Below are 20,458 nucleotides of genomic sequence, written 5' to 3' on the forward strand. Positions count from 1 at the left end.
AGTTTTCCAGGAAGCTGAGTCAAAGTTCCTGATTCAAAAATCGTCTGTCAGTCCTCTCCACCAAAATGTGGCCTACATGATATTTCACCAACGTCAAGGACTGTGGTCACATGTGACTCTGGATTCATTATTTTTGCTGAGTAATTAAAGTATGTGCAAAGTTCTACAAAGGAGGCATGATATAAAACTGCACAGAGAGGAGAAGCGCCCTTCATTTCTCTGGACCTGAAGTGCTTTGTGTAAGGATGAAACACCATTTGGGATCCCCTGCTACATTTCACCACCCTACCTCCATGTCCTGCCCTCACTCTTGGATGCTACATGACACCAGGACTCAGCCCAGCAACCTGCACATGCTCTGCCTTGAGGTTTCTAGGTGGGCAAAGGAGAACTACAGGGTGTCACAGAGAGGATGGCCACTGTATAAGTTCCAGGACTAATAAGAACCATTTAATATTTTTATAAGTAAAAAAAAGCTAATAACAAAAAGTGGGTAGTATAATTTTAGTTTTGTAAAACTAGAAAACAGCATGTGTATTTATGAGTGCTTGACTAAAATATAAAAATTGTTGAGAATAATTATTTCTGTGTTGATAGAGTTATGATGATTTTATTTTCTTTGTTGTTTTTACTGATTTCTCTAAATGTCCTTCAAAACTAAAGTAATCACATAGTCTGTTAAAAAAAAAAGTAAAAGACTTGATGGTAACACATGACCCTGTGTTGTTGATGACTGGTTATTTACGAGTGACGGGGTTGTGGATGGTCTATACTTTCACCTTTATAATTTTGGGGTTGTCTAATTTTAACTGTTGAAATGAGCTATTCATAATTCATTAAATATATTTAACAACATAATTTTAAATTAAAACAAATATTATTATTATATATACATTATTGATTTCAGAGAGGAAGAGAGAGGGAGAGAGAGATAGAAACATCAATGATGAGAGAGAATCATTGATTGGCTGCCTCCTGCACATCCAACACTGTTGATCGAGCCTGCAACCCCGGACATGTGCCCTGACCAGGAATCGAACCAGGACCTCCTGCTTCAGAGGTTGAAGCTCAACCACTGAGCCACACTGGCTGGGCTAAATATTATTTTATATGAAAAGTTAGGAGTATGTTATTCAGTCCATTGAAAGTTAATTTTTGGGCTAGTGGGACTACCTAAATTACTTCCACTTTTTCCACATTCTTAGACTTTTCTTTCCAGATAAATTGCAAGAAAATTGAAAATGGTGAATGTGTGGCTGGCTGGAGAATGTTAGAAGTCGTAAGACCCCAGTGGTTATATAAGATATACCTTTGCACGTGCACCATGTTCTTGCTGTGCACTAATGCCCAAAGACTGGCTTCTGAAAACTGAGAATGGCGCAGCTAGCTATTCTTTAACTGCCATTCCATCCACTTGCCATTGGTTCTTCTATCTACCTCTCAGGATGAACCAGAAAAGCAGGAATTTGCAACTTCTGAATGTTCCACATGCTGAGCTTTCTCCTTATCTGAGCACCACAAGATTGAATGTAGGAGGTGAGGCAGTATCTCAGTGTCATTTCTTATGGGGAAGGGAAGCAGTACTTTCTGCCTGTAACCATTGCCCCAAGAAGCAACTCACATCCCTGCTGCCCATGGAGGCCTTTTCTCCTTATTCCTTTCAGGCATGGCAGAACACATTCAGATTTCACACATAAATCTTTTCTCAGTCCAGGACATAGGCACAGTGATTCCCCATAGTGACTTAAAAGTGCAGATTGACAACCTAGCTTAATTTCTCCATATCACTATGCATGTTTGTGGGCTATCTGCCCAAAATCTGAATCAGTGAATGATTAAAAAATACAAATTAATCCTAACAATTAGTCTTAACATATAATTAGAAAGGTGAGTTGGAAAGTACATCAATAGATGTTATCATTATACTAGGGGACCAGTACACAAATTCATAAACCTTAAAAGGAACTGTGGGCCATGAGGCTACGGTGAGCACATGGGCGGGTCTCAGCCCACCCTTCACATCCTCACCCGGCCCCTCCCGACCTGCCCCCTGGTCCCCTGTCTACCAGAAGCCCTGCTCCCACTGCCGCTGCTCCCACATGCTGCAGGTGCCTGGAGTGATTGGGGCCAGCACCAGCAGTGGGTGCGAGTGGAGGCTCTGGAGCCAGCTGCATGTGGGAGAGGAGCCGGAGCCAGAAGCAGGTGCAAGTGGTGGCTGCTGCCCTGATCACCCCTCAGGAGCTGGGGAGGTGGAGAAGCCCTGAGGGGCGATCAGGGCTGGCAGCCACCGCTCACACCCATTGTCAGTGCTGAGCGATTGGGGCTGGCGCTGGGCACCAGCAGCAGGTACAAGCGGCAGCTCTGGTGCCGCAGTGGGTGCAAGCACCTGGCAGGACTGCGGTGCACTGGAGCAAAGAAATTTCAGTAACCGTCAGAGGCTCACCCCAATGATAGTGATAGGTACTCCTCCGTGGTCTGGCACCCCTGCTCATCTGCTCCACCATCCTGCCACGGCTGATGACCGCCATGTTCTGCACTCTGCTGCCTGCTGCTGACACCCTCCATGTTCCTCACATGCCCCCCTGGAGGTCAGCGCACATCATAACAACTGGTTGTTCAGTTGTCTGCCATTTGGTCTATTTGCATATTAGGGAGAATATATATATATATATATATATATATATACACATATATATAAATTAAAAATTGATTGATTTGAGAGAGAGGGAAAAAACCCACATTGATTTTTTGTCTTACTTATTTAAGCATTCATTGGTTGCCTCCTATATGTGCCATGACTGGAGATTGAACCCACAACCTTGGCACATTGGGACGGTGCTCCAACCAACTGAGCCACCCGGCCAGGCTGTAACATTATATATTGATAGAAAAATGCTTCTTACAAAACGTTATCGGAAAATGTACCTTTCCATATAGATTAACTTTTATATAGCTGAAGATAAAAACATTATGAACATGGAAACTTTTATTTTAAGCATTTTTCTTTTTTTTCTCCCAAAACATATTACCCTCTACAATAGTGCACAGAGAGAATGTTAACATTTTAACGGATTTAAAAGCATTGTGATGAACATCAATTCATGGACTAATTTCCAATGCAATGTGCCTCCTTCACAGACTATTGAAGAGGAAGAATTTTCACTTATGGCCACTGCGGGCTTTTTGGTAGCATGTGTGTGGTCGATATAAAACAACAATAAATCTAAGCACCACTAAAGGAAGCTTTACATACTGGCACGACTGCATTGCTCTTTTGAATCAGAGCTAATCACAATGACCAACAGTCCTGATTAGACTGCTACTGTGTGGTTTCTTGGAATATAGGACTTTCAGTGCTAAGATGAGGACATTTTCAGGAAAAGTAGGAATTTATTTATCCTCATGTTCATCCCCTGCAGCACAGTGATGCATGTGAAGAGGGCAGAGGGACTGGTGTTATTTTCTCCTAACATGCAGAGTTGTGAGAGTAGATTGCTTTTATTTAGTTGGTTAATTTACATTTCTTCCTTTCATCAGCAGTGCTTTCCTATATGTGATTTCTTGCCACTGCTATTACCAGCCTAATTTACCATCTTCTCTTCTAATCTGTTTCTCCTCTGCTGCCTATCACCTCTGCTTTGTCTCGCTTTCTATCTTCTCTTCTCTGCCACTGCACACACTCCCTCCTGTTATATCCTCGCACTTCTCATTCTTATTCTGGGGTTTTTGCTGCTTGTCTCAGCCTTCCCTAGATCACATTTGAATTTTAGATCTCTTTCTACCAGTGAGATTCTTCTCACTTAGTAAAACTAACCCGTAGGACACAACATGTGCTGTCTTTGTCTTGTTATTATTTTTAACCATATTCCATGTTCTGGGCTCTCAGTTATTCTTCCAAGGGTATTTCTATTCTAGCAGATGATATTCTCAGAGCTCTGACTTCCAAATGAGGGTGTTCTCACGGTGTGTCCAACAAATACGAATCTTTCACAAGTCATTGTAAGTGTTATACGGAAAAGTAAATTCATGTTGAGTAAGTTTGAGAAACACGAGATTGTGTGCATGGAAATAGGTATGGTTTGGGAAGCTTTCCCAGACCCAGGGCTGTCCACTGTGGATCACCAATCTGAATCTTCATGTTCCCCAATGTGTAGTTGTGAGAGGCTGCATTGAACATTGCCAGGGTGCCACTCACCATATAGTTACTGAAGACAATGAATAATATGGCATTTCCCCTGGCAGATAGCAATGAAGTGTTTTGAGGAAGCAGTATTTTTTGCCAAATTGTAGAAAGTCTTTGAATTTGGTAGAGATGGAACTGCAAGCAGGGTTTTCAAAACTTTATTCAAGGAACATCTTATGGGCAGCTGTTTTAGGCACTGAAACAAGGAAAAGTAACTTTAATAATTTCAAAGCATATGTAAGCATTTCCTTTATTATCTGATCATTATTACCATCTCCTTCTTTAGTGATTGGTTATATATTGTATAAAAAATAGAGTAGGTAGAATGGCAGATATCATTGTGAGCAGCCACAGGCATGAGAAGATATATTTCTCAATTCTCCCCTGTCCATTATCTGCTATCAAATTTTCTATTAGTCACAATGTAAATGTAGATGACCAAGCAGCTTTAAATCTAGGCAATATGGGAGGCCAGCGCTTCTCACTCTTAGCAGTTCACATTGCACATGATCTGCATTATAAATTCTGTGGAGCGCTGCCAAGCATCCCATTTCATTTTATTTAATGTAGTTCAGTGTATTTGATACTGCGCTTTCCAAATTTGTTTTATTACAGAATACCACAATGCTTTAACACTTCATTGTAATATGTGGCATTAGAGCTCATTTTGGGAACTGGCACAATTTATTTTGCCTCCTTTAGAATTTTCTTCTTTTATGTCCCTTATCTGCAAATGCCACTATTTTTACTACACTGTGGGATTTCAGGACACTTTTTATACATAAGAAAAATATTTTCTTTTTACTTAAGTAAAAAGTATTTTAAAGGAGAATGAACTAATCTCTTTGACAGAGTGATTTAAGAACAGTTCTGCCTGATAAAATAGTTGTATTACTTTTTATATCCACATCTTTTCAAGTTATATTGTTTTATGGTGAACAGCTTGGGAAACACAGGAATAAATTGCTGAAATAAGTTTTGTTCACAAATTTAATATACACTTATCATTATTGAAAGAAATAATTTGTCTTTGGAAATAATACTGTCTAGAGCACAGAGGAGGAAAATCTCTTGACTAAAGGTTTCTGAGACAGATGGATCATCAATATTTTATAATGTCTTTTTCATATTTAAGACTCCAAATGCTTTATAAGTGTCAGCACAGTCTGTGTGAAATCTCTGTTAGGTAAGTGATAGGCACAGTTTAATAAGCCATTTCACAATTTGAAAACTGAGCAACCTGAAAGCTCATTTTCTGACTCTAATTTGTTGAGAAAAAATCCTTTCCAAGATGAATATTGATCAGAACGTGAGGAGGTACAGATCCATAATGGAGAACTGAGAAAAGACTCAAAAGAAGGTGATTGTGTTTGCTCAAGATAGGTGATGCTTCTATAGGAGGGCCCTGAGTCAGAGACACCTGGGGTCTTATTGAAATGTGATTTGTTGATCTAACCACAAGAGCTGGATTAGGTAGGTCTGCAGTGTAGCCTAATCATCTGCTGATGAAAGAAGCTATCCATGTGATACCTGTTACCGTGAAGTTTGAAAACCACTGCAATAAAGTGGTTAATGACCAGGGTGCCTATATTAAGTATTGGGTTTAGAAGATGAGGACATGACATGGGCATTGGAGCAGAGAAACAACAAGGGACTTATCTGCATCATCTAAGGTAAAGTCCAAGGCAAGTTTCTGGAGTGGCCATTATTTTCCCTTCATTTGTAAAGGAGAATGAGGTGAGGAATAAGGATGGAGAGTGTGGAGATGATCCTATGATTGGAGATCAGATGGCTTTGCACACTGACATAAGAGGAGGATGTGAGCAAAAACATACACTATGCCATCTGAATTATGATCTTGTAGAAAGGTTAGCACCAGGGACACTTCCCTGAAGGGAAAATACCCAATGAGGACTGGTAATCACTCAACCTCAGACTGTGTTAAGCATCACACAGGTTGCATGGATAAATAAGATGAGAGTCTTTCTGAAGCCCCCAAAGTTGGAAGATATAAGAAGTTTGCCAAATACTCCCATCATCTTAAGTGTCAGGGCCTCACCTATCCAGGCTGAGAAGATTGATATAAATGGAGCCATTTCAAAATGGAGTCAAAGCTGCCATCCCAGGTGAATGGCCTTGTGTGTCTTACTCCTTGAACCATTAGAATGTTTGAACTGGGAAAAATCACCTTTGGACTGGGCCAAACCAACACTGTCTACAGACCATTGTTTGTAACGCTAACAGGAGAGCTGGCCTCCTGACCACACAACTGATGATTTTGGACATTCTCTGATATCTAAAACCAGTAATGTGTAGCTAAGAAGTAATTTAGCTTAACACCAATGGAAATTCTTTTCTTCTATTTGTATAATCACTTTCCTTCCTTTTCTCATGAAGACCTCTAGCTTTATCTCATATTTGGAAGATAATTTAGTTTTTTTACTGAATCTATGGCTCCCAATTGCTATTTTATTTTAACTCAAGCAAACACATGCTACTTCTCACTTAGTTTTTGTTGTTGTTGTTGTTGTTTTGTTTGTGTGTTTGTTTTTTAGGTTAGCAAAGCCTCATAAAGGAGGTGAGTTTGTGTATTTCAAAGTAAAAACCCAAGGATTTCTTTTTCTTTCTTTTTTTTTTTTTAAGATAGATCTTGAAAGGTGGTGCCTCAGACAAGGAGGAAGGGTTTAACTCTGAGAATTTGATTCAGATTTCTTGGCACCTCTGAGGGGACCCAGTGCATGGTTGGAAATGTCTCCCAGAGTCGCCCTGAGGTGGGAACTCCTCTAATGATGCCGCATGGAAAGGGACAGTGTCGGAAATGCTGTTCCCTCCCAGGGGCCTCCTGGGTCATTCAAGGATACAGCTTGTAGACAATAATAATCCCATTTTACCCTCTTAAATGCTAACACCCTTGTGAAGTGTAAAGTACTCAATCCATAGTAATTAACCTTTAATGAATCAGGGGGCAGCATTTTCTTGTAGAAATTACTGTTCAACTGGGCAACTGTGCAACCTTGAGCTGACACTGTGGCTTCACTGGCTTCTGAAGATTTTTCAGTAAATTACACACATCAGTTGTAGACAACTAACACCACCAAGTTGTCCTGTAGACATATAGACTCAATGAATGTCACCCTTGTCTTTTACTAATTTGTGATGGTCATCATCTCATTATTACAAAATGCCTGAGTTTGTTAACCATGACTTCTTGTCTCTGACGTTTTGGGTTACCTGTAGCTAGTGCAAAAGTCAGAATACATGTTAATCTCTTATTCACGCTGGCATATACATAACTGTCATATTCTTTTCTATGTTTTTATTCCCATATTGTTAAAAAACACTTTTCATCAACTACAGTTTTAATAAACAGCCCCAGAACTCTGTTGAGAGTGATAGAATTTAGATTTGTTTCTACCTACAATAAAGAAATAGACTATTGTGACAATGTGATGTCTTCAAGGTAAAACAGCATAGTGTTCAGGTTTATTATAAACAACTAGAGGACGAGCGCACGATTAAATCACGTGTGTATAGGATCCCCTAGGCCTAGCCTGCCATCAGGGCCATGTCCACCACTCTTTGATGCCTCGCATGCTCCATGGACGCTGCTGGCGCCCTACAAGTCTCTGCCAAGCTGCTGGTGCCCTGGGGGGTAGGCGGGGAGGGACCACAGACCCCTCCACCGCAGGCCTCATGAGCTCATTTGTGCCTGGCTGGTTCCCATTCCTCTCTCCCCAGTGTTGAGTGTCTGAGCCATTGGCTGCTCTGAACTCTTTGACCCTTTCCCTTAGTAAAAGCTTTTACCTTCTGCCTCAATTCCTCTCCCAGCTTGCGCCCTCTCCCCCCTGCGCCCCCCGCCCCGGCCCACACGCCACCTCCCCTGGTGGGAGCGCCTCAGCTTGCTACCTAATGACCTGCTTGGCACTCACCACCCCTGCCCGCCTGGCGTCCATCCCCCGTGCCCTCTTCGCTGCTTTGCTGAATGGCCCTGCCTGCCTGCCCCCTGCCTTGCTGCAAATGGAGCCTGTAGGTCACGGGAGGGAGAGGCGCTCCATGCACCTCCTGGTGACCAGTCTTTGGTCTTTACAGTGTTACAATCACTGGTTTTTTATATAGAGAGAGATTATAAAAATTTCTTATCCACAATGAAATGTGGACACAATAGCTCAATAACATTAGCCTCTGCTGTTAGCCATGACAAGTAGTGGTGTGGGAAATTACTGTTGACCTCTCACAAGGGAAGTAAAAATAAAAGCAACACTCTAATTCACTACAGCCAAATAAACTTGTTACATTTTGTGTGCTTCTAAAGTTAATGAGATAGCTAACATTTCCTGCTATGCCAAGACAGACTTATAATAGGGAAATCTATAAAGGCTAAATCTAGAGTCTAACAGGATGTATTTCCACAGCCATTCAAACTTTCTCTTAATTAAAGTCATAGAGATTTGGGTTCCCAGTGTTCCGAAGAGCTCACATAAACAGAAAAGAATCATAGAAGAGGCAGAGTGATGGAGAGAACTGCAGTATCACCAGTATTAGCTAAAGTGTTCCATATCAGGTAATAAGATGTGCTTCACCCTATTAAAGGCCTAAAGCCAATAGATAACCTATACAGAAATAGTATATAAAAGAATTATTAGAAAATGAAATATAACCAATAAGACATTGATAAAACTTAATCATCTGTCATCTACATGGATAGCACCAACCCATGTAAACATTTAAACATAGATCAAAAGCTTGGGGGGTGGCATTTTTATCCCAAGGGATGATGTAAGCTGGTTAGAAGAGGCCCATCCATTATGTTTGAAGTAAGATCAAAAATAATTTTTATATATGCACTTTCAAAATTCACTCTGGTACTGCTGAGATATTAAGGAAATCTCTGAAGAAAGCAGCCAACATTTCTGGCTTTAGTTCAGGTGACCTAGTTTGGATCTAAGTACATGTATAACAGATGAAAAAGACAAAATGTGAAGGCAGTATTATAGTTGAGATTATTGTACACCCAAAACTCCACAAAATCAAATTTGTGGTTCCCATGGCAACTGTAACTCTGCCACACTTCACATTATAGTAATTACTGCAGTGAGAGCTCTATACTTACAGCTGTGAGATATTTGGGGCTGTAACTTCTTATCTATTGCTTGTGATACTTTCAGAAAAATTCTTATCTAGGGCTCTAGTTTTAAAGTTTGTATCTACTGAATGATGAATAATGTTGGCAAGTGTGAAAGAAATAGTTGAAAGATTCTTGTGGAAGAGAAGCCTGGAAAATTTGGTTTTATTTTTCAAATATATATATATATATATATATATATATATATATATATATAGTGTTTACTCTTTTTCACATAAAGGCACTTTGAGAGCACAGATTGGTAGTATAAGAGGTTTTCTACCCAGTTACACAGAGTCTATATATAAATATGCTCATATAATACAGACACACATGCACGTGCCTACACTTAGAACCTGAAATGTAGTAAGCAATTTATATAACTTAAAATATTTATAAACAAAGATAACAACATTTTATAATGCTATAGAGTTCAATGAGAGATATAATAATTTTTATATCTTTTTAAAGAAGCTGGATGTCATCTTTAGGAAGGTGGTGCTTGATTATGAAGTTAGGTCCCACACTTTGCCACCAACTAGATTATGACTTTGGCCAGTGTATGGACACTGTAAGCTTCTTATCCACCCACCATAATTCCTCTCTAACAGAATACCAAATGGGTTTGGATATACATCTTTCTCCAAGGTATCTCAAAGGAGAGTGATCCATTCCCAGCCAACATATTTTATCCTCTTTCCCTTAAGTGTTCTGATCTTGTAAGGTGACTCAGTTGTGGTCAATGAGAAATAAGGTCAATTTATAGGGGTAATTCCTGGGAAAGGTCCTTTGACCCTAAATCATGGGACAGGAGAAGATAGTCTTCATCTGTGTACTGGGCATTGTCAAAGTTAGCTGGGTTGCCTAAACCAGCCTAGAAAAGCAGGTGGAAAGTCTTACCAACACTAAGAAAGTCAGAGGAGATAGAGGAACAAAGCAGGATTCTTAAACACATCTGAGCCATATAAACATCTGGAAAACCTATTTTTCCTCTTGGTTTATCCATTATGGACGATATTAAATTTCTTATTTTTAAGTCAACTTAAGTAAGGGATTTTTATTATTGGCTGCCAAATTCATCCTTTCTGATATTATGTCATTAAACTCTCTGACTTTTAATTTCCTAATTTATTATACATAAATAACACTGTCTTCCAGATAAATCAGAAAATATTATGAACTAAAAAGTATGTTGATATTTATGTATATATTTTATATGCTTAGTAGTGTGCTGGGGCCAGCTTGTACCAGCTCACAAGAGCCAATTTTCATTTTCTGAAACTTAGGAAGCTAGTTGAAATCACATTATTAGCTTAAATAAGTCATGATAAGATATTTATACAGTAGTGGCCCCTTATCCATGAGGTACATTTCAAGACCCCCAGTAGATTCCTGAAACTGCTTAGTACCAAATACTATATACTATATTTTTCCTATAGGTAGATACCTGTGATAAAGTATAATTTATAAATTAAGCACAGTAAGAGAATTACAATAATAGCTGATAATAAAATAGAGGGAGTTTGTGATTTCTTTTTGGCATATCTGAATTTTCAACATCACTATTCTTTTTTTAAATATATTTTTTTTATTGATTTCAGATAGGAAGGGAGAGGGAGAGATAGAAACATCCATGATGAGAGAGAATCATGGATTGGCTGCCTCTTGCACGCCCCCTACTGGGGATCGAGCCCACAACCCAAGCATGTGCCCTTGACCAGAATCAAACCCGGGACCCTTTGGTCCGCAGGCCGATGCTCTATCTGCTGAGCCAAACCGGTTAGGGCAGCATCACTGTTCTTTTCTTTTTTAAAAAAATATATTTTATTGATTTTTTACAGAGAGGAAGGGAGAGGGATAGAGAGTTAGAAATATCGATGAGAGAGAAACATTGATCAGCTGCCTCCTGTACACTCCCTACTGGGTATGTGCCCGCAACCAAGGTACATGCCCTTGGCTGGAATCGAACCTGGGACCCTTAAGACCACAGGCTGACGCTCTATCCACTGAGCCAAACCAATTAGGGCATGCAGCATCACTATTCTTATGCTTTGGGGCCATTAAGTAAAATAAGGATCACTTGAACACAAGCACTGTGACACCAAGACAGTCCAACTGATAACTGCAATGGTTAATGGGCAGTAGCCTGTACAGTGTGACATGCTAGACAAAGGGGTGACTCATGTCTCAGGTGAGACATAGGAAAGACACGATATTTCATCATGCTGCTCCAAATAGATTCAATGTAAAACTTATGAATTGTTTATTTCTGTATTATTTTATTAAATCTATTTGGACTATGGTTGGACATGGGTAACAAATCAGGGGAAACAATCCCTTGGATAAGTGGGGAGTACTCTACTATGTATAAGGACTACATATCAAGGCTCTCCTGTACTTCAAAGAGCTGGCTGTTAAGAATTTACCAGCATGCCATTATTTATATCTATCCTGGAAACAAAAGCAGAGGATCCCAAGATGTCTTGAATATCCCAAGAAAAAGATAATTTCTAGTTTTAATTCATACTTAGTTAATGGAGTAGTCAATTTTCTTTAGACATCTTCAATCTGTTCAGAAATTTTCTTCCTTTATATATTTTCCAGACCCTGACTTTAGATACCATGCTTTTGAGGAACACAGCCACTTATGCCCAAGCCCAAAAGAAAACATTAATAATAAGTATAGGGAGTTCCCATCTTCATCTACATTCACCCACCGAATATATATTGAGATCCTCCTGCATCAGGCACTATAGCAATGGGCTAAACATCTGGTGTAAGATTTAAAGCATATGATGCCTGTCCTCAGAAAATTCACTTTCCTGTTGTAAAACACAGGTAATGCATAAGTTGCCTTTGAAGAATAAAGATTTCAGACACCTAGTTAGAAATTGTCCAGGAAAAAGATGGGTTATGTAGGTTAGGCAGAAGGCAAAGGAAGAGAGGTAAAGCAAACCATCAACCATTTGAGAACTACTGTTACTCAGTTCTCCAGTGACCTGGGCATATATGACAGGTAATTGAGAGTAGAGAAAAGCAACATCAGGAAGAAGTGGCCAACAGAACCAAATTTTATTTAGACATAAAGTGTAATGAGGAGTGAAAATTATCCACTGGATTTATTGTTTGGGGTATCGCTGTTGATCTCAGAGCAATTTGAGCAAAATAATGAGCATGGGTGTCTCATTATAATGATAGAATAAATGGGAAGTTACAATATATATATTACATACTATACCTGTATGTGTTTGTATGTGTGTGTGAGAGGCGAGAGAGAGAGAGAGAGAGAGAGAGAGAGAGAGAGAGAGAGAGATGAAGGGAAGGAGCCAAGAGATAAAGTTATAGAAGTAAGAGGAAATAATCAGTAGGATCAAAGGGAGTGATTTGAAGGGGATGAAGGAATGTGAAAGGATCAATCTGAAACAAATGGAAGAATATCCTTTTATTCAGGATGCAAAAGAAAATTAGTAAATGTTGGTGTAGACATAAATATATTTGTAAATTCAGTTGAGAGGAGGGAAACCAGAGATAAAATCACTCAGGACAACATACAAATCTATAATAGTAGAAAACCAACATAAAACTGAATTGAATGCATAAATGAACTATTTCCAACACAGATAGAGGGGGAGGCAGTGAAAGGAAAGGCAAAATGGCAGGGAAATAGTAAAACATTTAATAGAAACTGGTGCCATAGAATCCAAGAAAAAAAAAGAATGTTAAAAAGGATGGCATGGTCCACAGGTTAAAATGCTGCAGAAAAAAAAAAAAAAAAACAGAAGCTTTCATCAGAAAAACAACAACAAAAACCTTTAGAAGCTACTAGACAAGTGTGGAGAACTGGATATTAATGGGTGAGAAGAGACGGGGACAATATTCTAGGGCAACTTAACATGTGTAAGAATAGACTTGTAGCCTAAGTTGGTAGACCTGTGGCCTATATCATGCTCCAGACTCTTCTTTCTCCCCCTGAGCCCTAACTTACTAGTAATAGCTGAGAGTCTTACCCTAACAGACAACACATTTACATTTCAATGAAGATGTCCAAAGAATTAGGGAGACAGAAATTTTGGGCAGGTCAGAGAAATATGACGTATTTTAGTTCTAAAATTCTACCAGGTGAGTGCCTATATACGTAAGTAAAGAAAACACTGGGCATATGGAACAGGCTCTGCTTGTTAAGAATGCTTCATACTCAGGTGTATTTTTGTAGTTGCTAAAATAATTTTTTATTTTTGTATGGTGTTTTCTGATGGTCTCATGCTGGTTGTTTATTATTTAAAATGGTGTCTTCTATTTATTTAATCATTTCATAACTAGTAATTTATGTTCTTTACCTGACATTTTTAGTAACTGAAATCATAGTAGAGTGAGGAGGAAAGGAAGACACTTATAATGGGTCTGTGTTGTTTTAGTCAACTCTCCCTCAAAGTTGATTCTCTCCCACCCTTCCCCTCCCCTCCTCTCTCCTCTCTTTCCTTCTTTCCCTTCTCTATAACATTTCTATGGATGCATATGAAGAGAAGGAGATGTCTAACTAATCTTGTTGTACAAGCAATTTATTATTGAAGCTTGCATGGCTTTTTCAGACCTGCTGAGGTGGAGATCACCACATCACTCTTTCAAATGTTACTTAATTCATTTTATTCAATCAATGAACATTTAATAAGTGCCTGCAATGAGCCAGGTACTGTGCTGGAGCAGCTGGAAAATAATGAGTAGAAAAATAGAACCTGCCCTTTTCACATAAAAATTGCAGCTAGCCCTGACCGGTTTGGCTCAGTGGATAGAGCGTCGGCCTGCGGACTGAAAGGTCCCAGGTTCGCTTCTGGCCAAGGGCATGTACCTTGGTTGCGGGCACATCCCCAGTGGGGGGTGTGCAGGAGGCAGCTGATCGATGTTTCTCTCTCATCGATGTTTCTAACTCTCTATCTCTCTCCCTTCCTCTCTGTAAAAAATCAATAAAAATATATTTTTAAAAAAATTGCAGCCTAGTAGGGGAAACAAATTGCCCAATATACAGATACAAAGATGTAAAAGGACATCTTAGAGAATGTTTTGCAGTGAACACACACTGTGCTGGGATGGCTGTGATTACAGGTCTGAGTCAGTCTGAGGGGCAGGACAGGTTCCTTAGGACATGATGCATTTGGCAAGATGGGAAGAAAGAATTAGGCCTGGTGAGTACATGAGGAAGTTAGGGTGACTGGTATGAAGAGAGAAAAAAAAAAGAGTGATAGAAAGCGAGGCTCAGAGTTAGGCAGTTGTCAGACTGAGGGGGAGATGTTTCTCTATTTTCAGTCTCTGTTAATCAGGAGTCAAAAACATAGAGCTCTGCACTAGAAAAAGGTGTAAGAAAACAGAAGCCACATGTTCAACCTCACCAGAACTTCCTCCAGTGAAAATATTTTAGGTGTCTTAATGATTTCTTAGCCATGACACCCCATCTACTTCTCTTTTAAAATATTAAAAACTGTTAAACTAAAGAAATCAGGTAAGTCAGTATTATTTTATATTTTCCCACATCCAAATTCTGCAAAAGCATCAACTTACACTTTGCAGAGAACTACTTAGAACATATTTTATTACTTAAATTAGGGGCCCTGTGCATGAATCCGTGCACCTTGAAAGGAAATGTGGGCCATGAGGCTGCAGTGGGCACAGGGGCAGGTCTCAGCCCATCCTCCATGCCCCTGCCCAGCCCCTCCCACCATGGCCCTGTCCCCTTGCCCCCGTCCCATCTGCTGGCAGCCCTGCTCCCACCACCGTCTTTCACACGCACTGATGGTGCCGGCCCCACTTGCACCCACTGACTGCACAGAGTGATTGGGTCTGGTGCCAGCAGTGGGTGCGAGCAGTGGCTGCTGCCCCGATCACTCCTCAGGAGCAAGGGGAGGTGGAGAAGCCCCAAAGGGTGATGGGGACCAGCAGCCACCACTTGCACCCACTGATGCAGGTGCGAGCAGAGCTGGGGCCTGCACCAGTAGTGAGTGCGAGTGACGGTTCCAGTGCCAGCAGTGGGTGTGAGAGGTGGCTGCTGGCCCTAATCTCCCCTCAGAAGCAGGGGGAGGTGGAGAAACCCCAAGGTGTGATCGGGGTTGGCAGCCGCCGCTCACACCCACTGATGGCACTGAGCGATAAGGGCCAGCGTCAGACACCGGCAGTGGGTGTGAGCGATGGCTCCAGTGCCCGCAGTGGGTGTGAATGCTGGGTGGGACCACAGCATGCAGGAGCAAAGAATTTTCAGTAACCACCAGAGGCTCACCCCAATGACAGCAACCAGTGCCCCACCTTGGCCTGGTACCCTAGCTCACCTACTCCGCCAACCCGCCACAGCTGATACCCACCATGTTCCACACTCTGCCACTTGCTGCCAATGCCCACCATGTTCCACATGCGCTCCCCGGTGGTCAGCGCACGTCATAACGACCAGTTGTTTGGTTGTTCAGTTGTTCCACTGTTTGGTCTATTTGCATATTAGCCTTTTATTATATAGGATAATATGCAATCAGAGTCTGTCTCTCTCATTCAGTGTCATCTCTAACTGGCAGCCAAAACAGTTAAACAACTATTCCATCGAAAAAAACCCTAACATTTAAGAATAAAAGAGTTTCAATTGTACAATAATCATGCATTCATTAATTCATTCAGTTAATGAAAATATTAATATTGACTATGCTTTGGGCTCTATTCTTTATCTTAAAAGTAGAAAATGAACTTTTGATAGTTTTATTTTCATTAGCAACCTTATCAAGATCTGCCAGAGTTGTTGTCCACTCAATTATAGCTTGTACCAAATTCCCTTCATGCCACTTTTAGTGAGACAGCAAGCTGATGGACACCAAGAAGAAAGAAGCCAAAGCAGTTTAAGGAGATGCCCAGATGACCGAGTGCTTTGAATTGGACTGTTCTGAGAAAAAGTGGGGACAATTACAGGTAGCCCAGGGGGAATTAGTGGCTAATCAAGAACCCCAAGTATTTAATGTATCAATCTAGGTACTGCCCTTGTCTCACTTTTGGAAAGGCCTTGGAAATAGTCTGCATTCTGACAGTGCTCTGTGAACAACATTTTATACAGGGGAGGGGAAAAGTAAACCAACCTTTTATATACCATCAACCAGTGGGCCCAATTTCTAATAAATTTTCACCAGATCCACCCCAGCATTACCTTTTTTTTTATTATAAGAAATGGGTTAAAAGCCGAGACCGGTTTGGCTCAGTGGATAGAGCGTCGGCCTGTGGACTGAAAAGTCCCAGGTTCAATTCTGGTCAAGGGCATGTACCTGGGTTGCGGGCACACCCCCAGTGGGAGATGTGTAGGAGGCAGCTGATCGGTGTTTCTCTCTCATCGATGTTTCTAACTATCTGTCTCTCTCCCTTCCTCTCTGTAAAAAAATCAATAAAATATATTTAAAAAAAAAGAAATGGGTTAAAAATAATACATGACTAATAGTTCAACTTAAAAGTCAAAAGGAAGAGATCCCAGGAACCAATACTATTTTAATGACACAGAAGGAAATGGCTATGTATCTATATAACTACTGCATTTTCTGGTTTCCTATACCCAATCAAACCAAATCAAGTGTATGACATTCAAGTTGTGGCTCTACTATAATAGTGTATTTGAATTTATCTACTTATTGTTCCAGCTGTGAGTAGCCTATATTCCAACATATTTAATCCAGGCTATTGATTGGAGGACAGAAAAACTTAGCTTTTAATGGAATAAGTCACTTCTCTCCATGAAAATCTTATGGTATCTTAGAGTTAAATCTATCTTGGTTTTTATCCATAGGCAATAAAGACAAATCATGAATTCATCTTTTCTGACTGTCCTGAGAAAATGTGGATCTGTCTGTCCTCTGGATGCATTTAAAGTAGAGAATGTTGTCATCTGCAGGGTAGTTTATGTGGAGCCATTCCTAAAGGCCAGGAAAGCCTTGAGTTACCTCTGCATATCTGCTACGACAGTGACCACCCCTGGTAAGCCTAATGGGAAACTACTTCCCTCTGCGCTGCCTTGTGTGAAAGGCAATAAGTTGTGACACCTATGGTGATCCCAAAAATGGCATTGCTGCCCACTGAGTGCTTCTGTCTCTCTAGGAGTGTAGACTCTTGCCTTTGTGGTACTTTTCAGTAACATAGAAAACTGCAAAGAGGCAAATGTTTACCAGGATTTCCCCTATCACACATCACTGGCACTTGGCAAGATTATTTTTCTCCTACAGTGATGAAATATAATATTAAATACATATCTTCAAAATATAAAATGTGACCCTGGCTGGTGTGGCTCAGTTGGTTGGAGCATCAACCCATTCACCAAAAGGTCATGGGTTCAATTCCTGGTCAGACTTCATGTAGCAGGTGGCCAATCAATGTCTCTCTCTCTCCCTTCCTCTCTCTCTAAAATAAAAAAAAAAAATTAAATTAAAAATCTGATAGAAATCACTTCTTATCTGGCTGTTTATTGAAACTTTTCACCTGGGTTCATTAATGATCTTTTAAAAAAAAAATGATGGCAGATAAAATTGGAAATGGACCAACCCAAGGCAGAAAATGGAATGTCAATTTCTATGAAAAATAGGAGACATGAAATTAATGTCAAACAGAAAACAGTTTCAATGTCACAGATAATACCACTTAGCAGTTTATATCACCATAATCTAAAAGAACTGCAGATATAAGTGGACAGGATTGTTATTAAAAGAAAGACAAAGAGGCTGGCCAGTATGGCTCAGTGGTTGAGCATTGACCTTGAACCAGGAAGTCACAGTTCAATTCCTGGTGAGGTTACATGCCCATGTTGTGGGCTCAATCCGCTTTGGGGCATGTAGGAGGCAACCAATCAATGATTCTCTTCTTATCATTGATGTTTCTGTCTTTTTCCTTACTCTCTGAAATCAATAAAAAAATATATTGAAAAAAAGACAAAGAAAAATATTAGGAAAAATAAACACATTTTTCACTCTATAGTCTGTATTTGACTATAAGTATCCTATCTAATAATAGACAAACATGATAATTGACAGTACCTTCACTACGCCTCCCATTGGCTAATCAGCACTATATGCAAATTAACCACCAACAAAGATGGTGGATAATTTGCATACTACAGGCAGGGTGGGACAGCACAAGCTACCAGCTCGCCCCCATCCAGGGCAGGCCCGGCCCCGCCTTGCCCAGAAGCCCCAGAAGCCAGCCCAGCCTTGCCACCCGGAACCTGATCGGGTCCTAGGCAGCAAGGCAGGCTGGACCCAGAAGCCCCAGAAGCCAAGACAGATTATGAGGGTGAATCAAAAACAAAACCCTCTTTAAATATAAAGACACATATAGATTAAAAGTAAATGAATTAAGCTGCAGCCTGTTTTGCTCAGTGGATAAAGCATTAGCCCATGGACTGAAGGGTCCCAGGTTTGATTCCAGTCAAGGGCATGTACCTCAGTTGCTGGCTTGATCCCCAGTCCCTATCAAACCATGTGCAGGAGGCAGCCAATCAATGTGTCTCTCCCTTTCCCTTCACTCTCTCTAAAATTCAATGGAAAAATATCCTTGGGTGAAGATTAACAAAAACAAAGTAAATGGATTAAGTAACATTAAAGAGATTATAAGAAAAATATGTTCCAAATTTTGTTAGTTGTATAATGGTTATGTTTAAATTATTAACACCTAAGAAATTGGTTGAAGGGTACATATAATATGCTGTAGTATTTTATAGTTTTTTTTTACATGTATGAGATTATTTCAAATTAAAATATTAAAAAATTAAAAATTAATAAAATATTAATTGAAATGTATCTGCATTACATGAAAAATCTCCTAATTGCTTCTAGCATAATTTATTAAACTGTGCTAAAATTTACAAGGTTTCAATTAAAAATTATCTTAATTCTAAATGATATAATAGAAAATATATAATAGTGCAGTTATAAGCACTTATCTGAAAATAAAAATTTAAAGAAGTGAATTTAAAGAAGGGATTAGCCAAAGAAAATATATGCACAACCCATGGACACAGACAACAGTATGGTGATGACCAGAGAGAAGTGAGGGGCAAGAGCTTGGTAGAGGGGACAAAAGGGGGGAAATAGGGACATCCTATATAATAACAATAAAAAGCTAATATGCACATTGACTGAATGGCAGAATAATGGGTTGCTATGATGCGCACTGGCCACAAGGGGGCAGATGCTCAATGCAGGAGCTGCCCCCTGGTGGTCAGTGCACTTCCATATGGAGAGTGCCACTCAGCCAGAAGCTGGCTCATGGCTGGCCAGCACAGTGGTGGTGGCAGGAGCCTCTCCTACCTCCGTGGCAGCACTAAGAATGTCCAACTAACGGTTTAGACCCGATCCCTTAGGGGCCTAAGCCTTTAGTTGGGCATCCCTCAAGGGCTCCCTGGCTGCCAGAAGGATGTCTGACTGCAAGCTTAGGCCTGATCCCCTGGGGAGTGGGCCTAAGTCGACAGGTGGACATCCCCAAGGGGTCCTAGACTGTGAATGGGCGCAGGCCTGGCTGAGGGTTGCCCCCCTGAGTGCACAAATTTTTGTGCACCAGGCCTCTAGTCTACATATATAAAAGCCTAAGCAACCTGACAACTGGCTGGTAGCTATAACATGCACTGACCACCAGGGAGTAGATGCTCTGACTGGTAGGTTAGGTTGCTGCTGGGCTCCTGTCAGCCCCCAATCTGTTTCATCCGCATCCCAGACCCACACAGGAGGGAGAAGGGAATATACCTGAAGACCAACTATTGGCACAATGTACCTCTGAAGCTGAAAGAAGCTGGCATCGTTGACAGAATGTATCCGAAGACCAATTATTGGCACAACATACCTCTGCAGCCTAAAGAAAGCAGCATCATTGACAGAATGTATCTGAAGAACAGTCATCGATAAGTACTACCAATACTGGTAGGAAGTGACTTCACAGCAAAAATGAAGTAAATGAGGATGCAATTATCGAACATAGTTGTGGTGGAATGACTGTTACATGTCAATTTTGTCTATCACCAAATTTCCCCAATGGAAAATCATCTGATAGAAAATTTACTCGATGTTGTAGCAAAGGTAAAGTTTGTCCAAATGATATACATTTTCCAGAATGCCCGGCATATTAAAAAAAAAATTAATGATAAATGAAGATTCTATCAGTAA

The 20,458-nt window shown here is 40.4% G+C and overlaps 1 pseudogene; it reads right to left on the reverse strand.

The window, feature by feature from the left end:
* LOC139002504 (transcription factor IIIA pseudogene) overlaps positions 1 to 20,194 on the reverse strand; it is a 44,068-nt pseudogene extending 23,874 nt beyond the window's left edge.
* Between the last annotated feature and the right edge of the window lie 264 nt (positions 20,195 to 20,458).

This window comes from Myotis yumanensis, unplaced genomic scaffold (assembly GCF_028538775.1).
Source record: "Myotis yumanensis isolate MYYU_CA2020_CCGP unplaced genomic scaffold, mMyoYum1.0.hap1 SCAF_2, whole genome shotgun sequence".
Classification (NCBI taxonomy): domain Eukaryota; kingdom Metazoa; phylum Chordata; class Mammalia; order Chiroptera; family Vespertilionidae; genus Myotis; species Myotis yumanensis.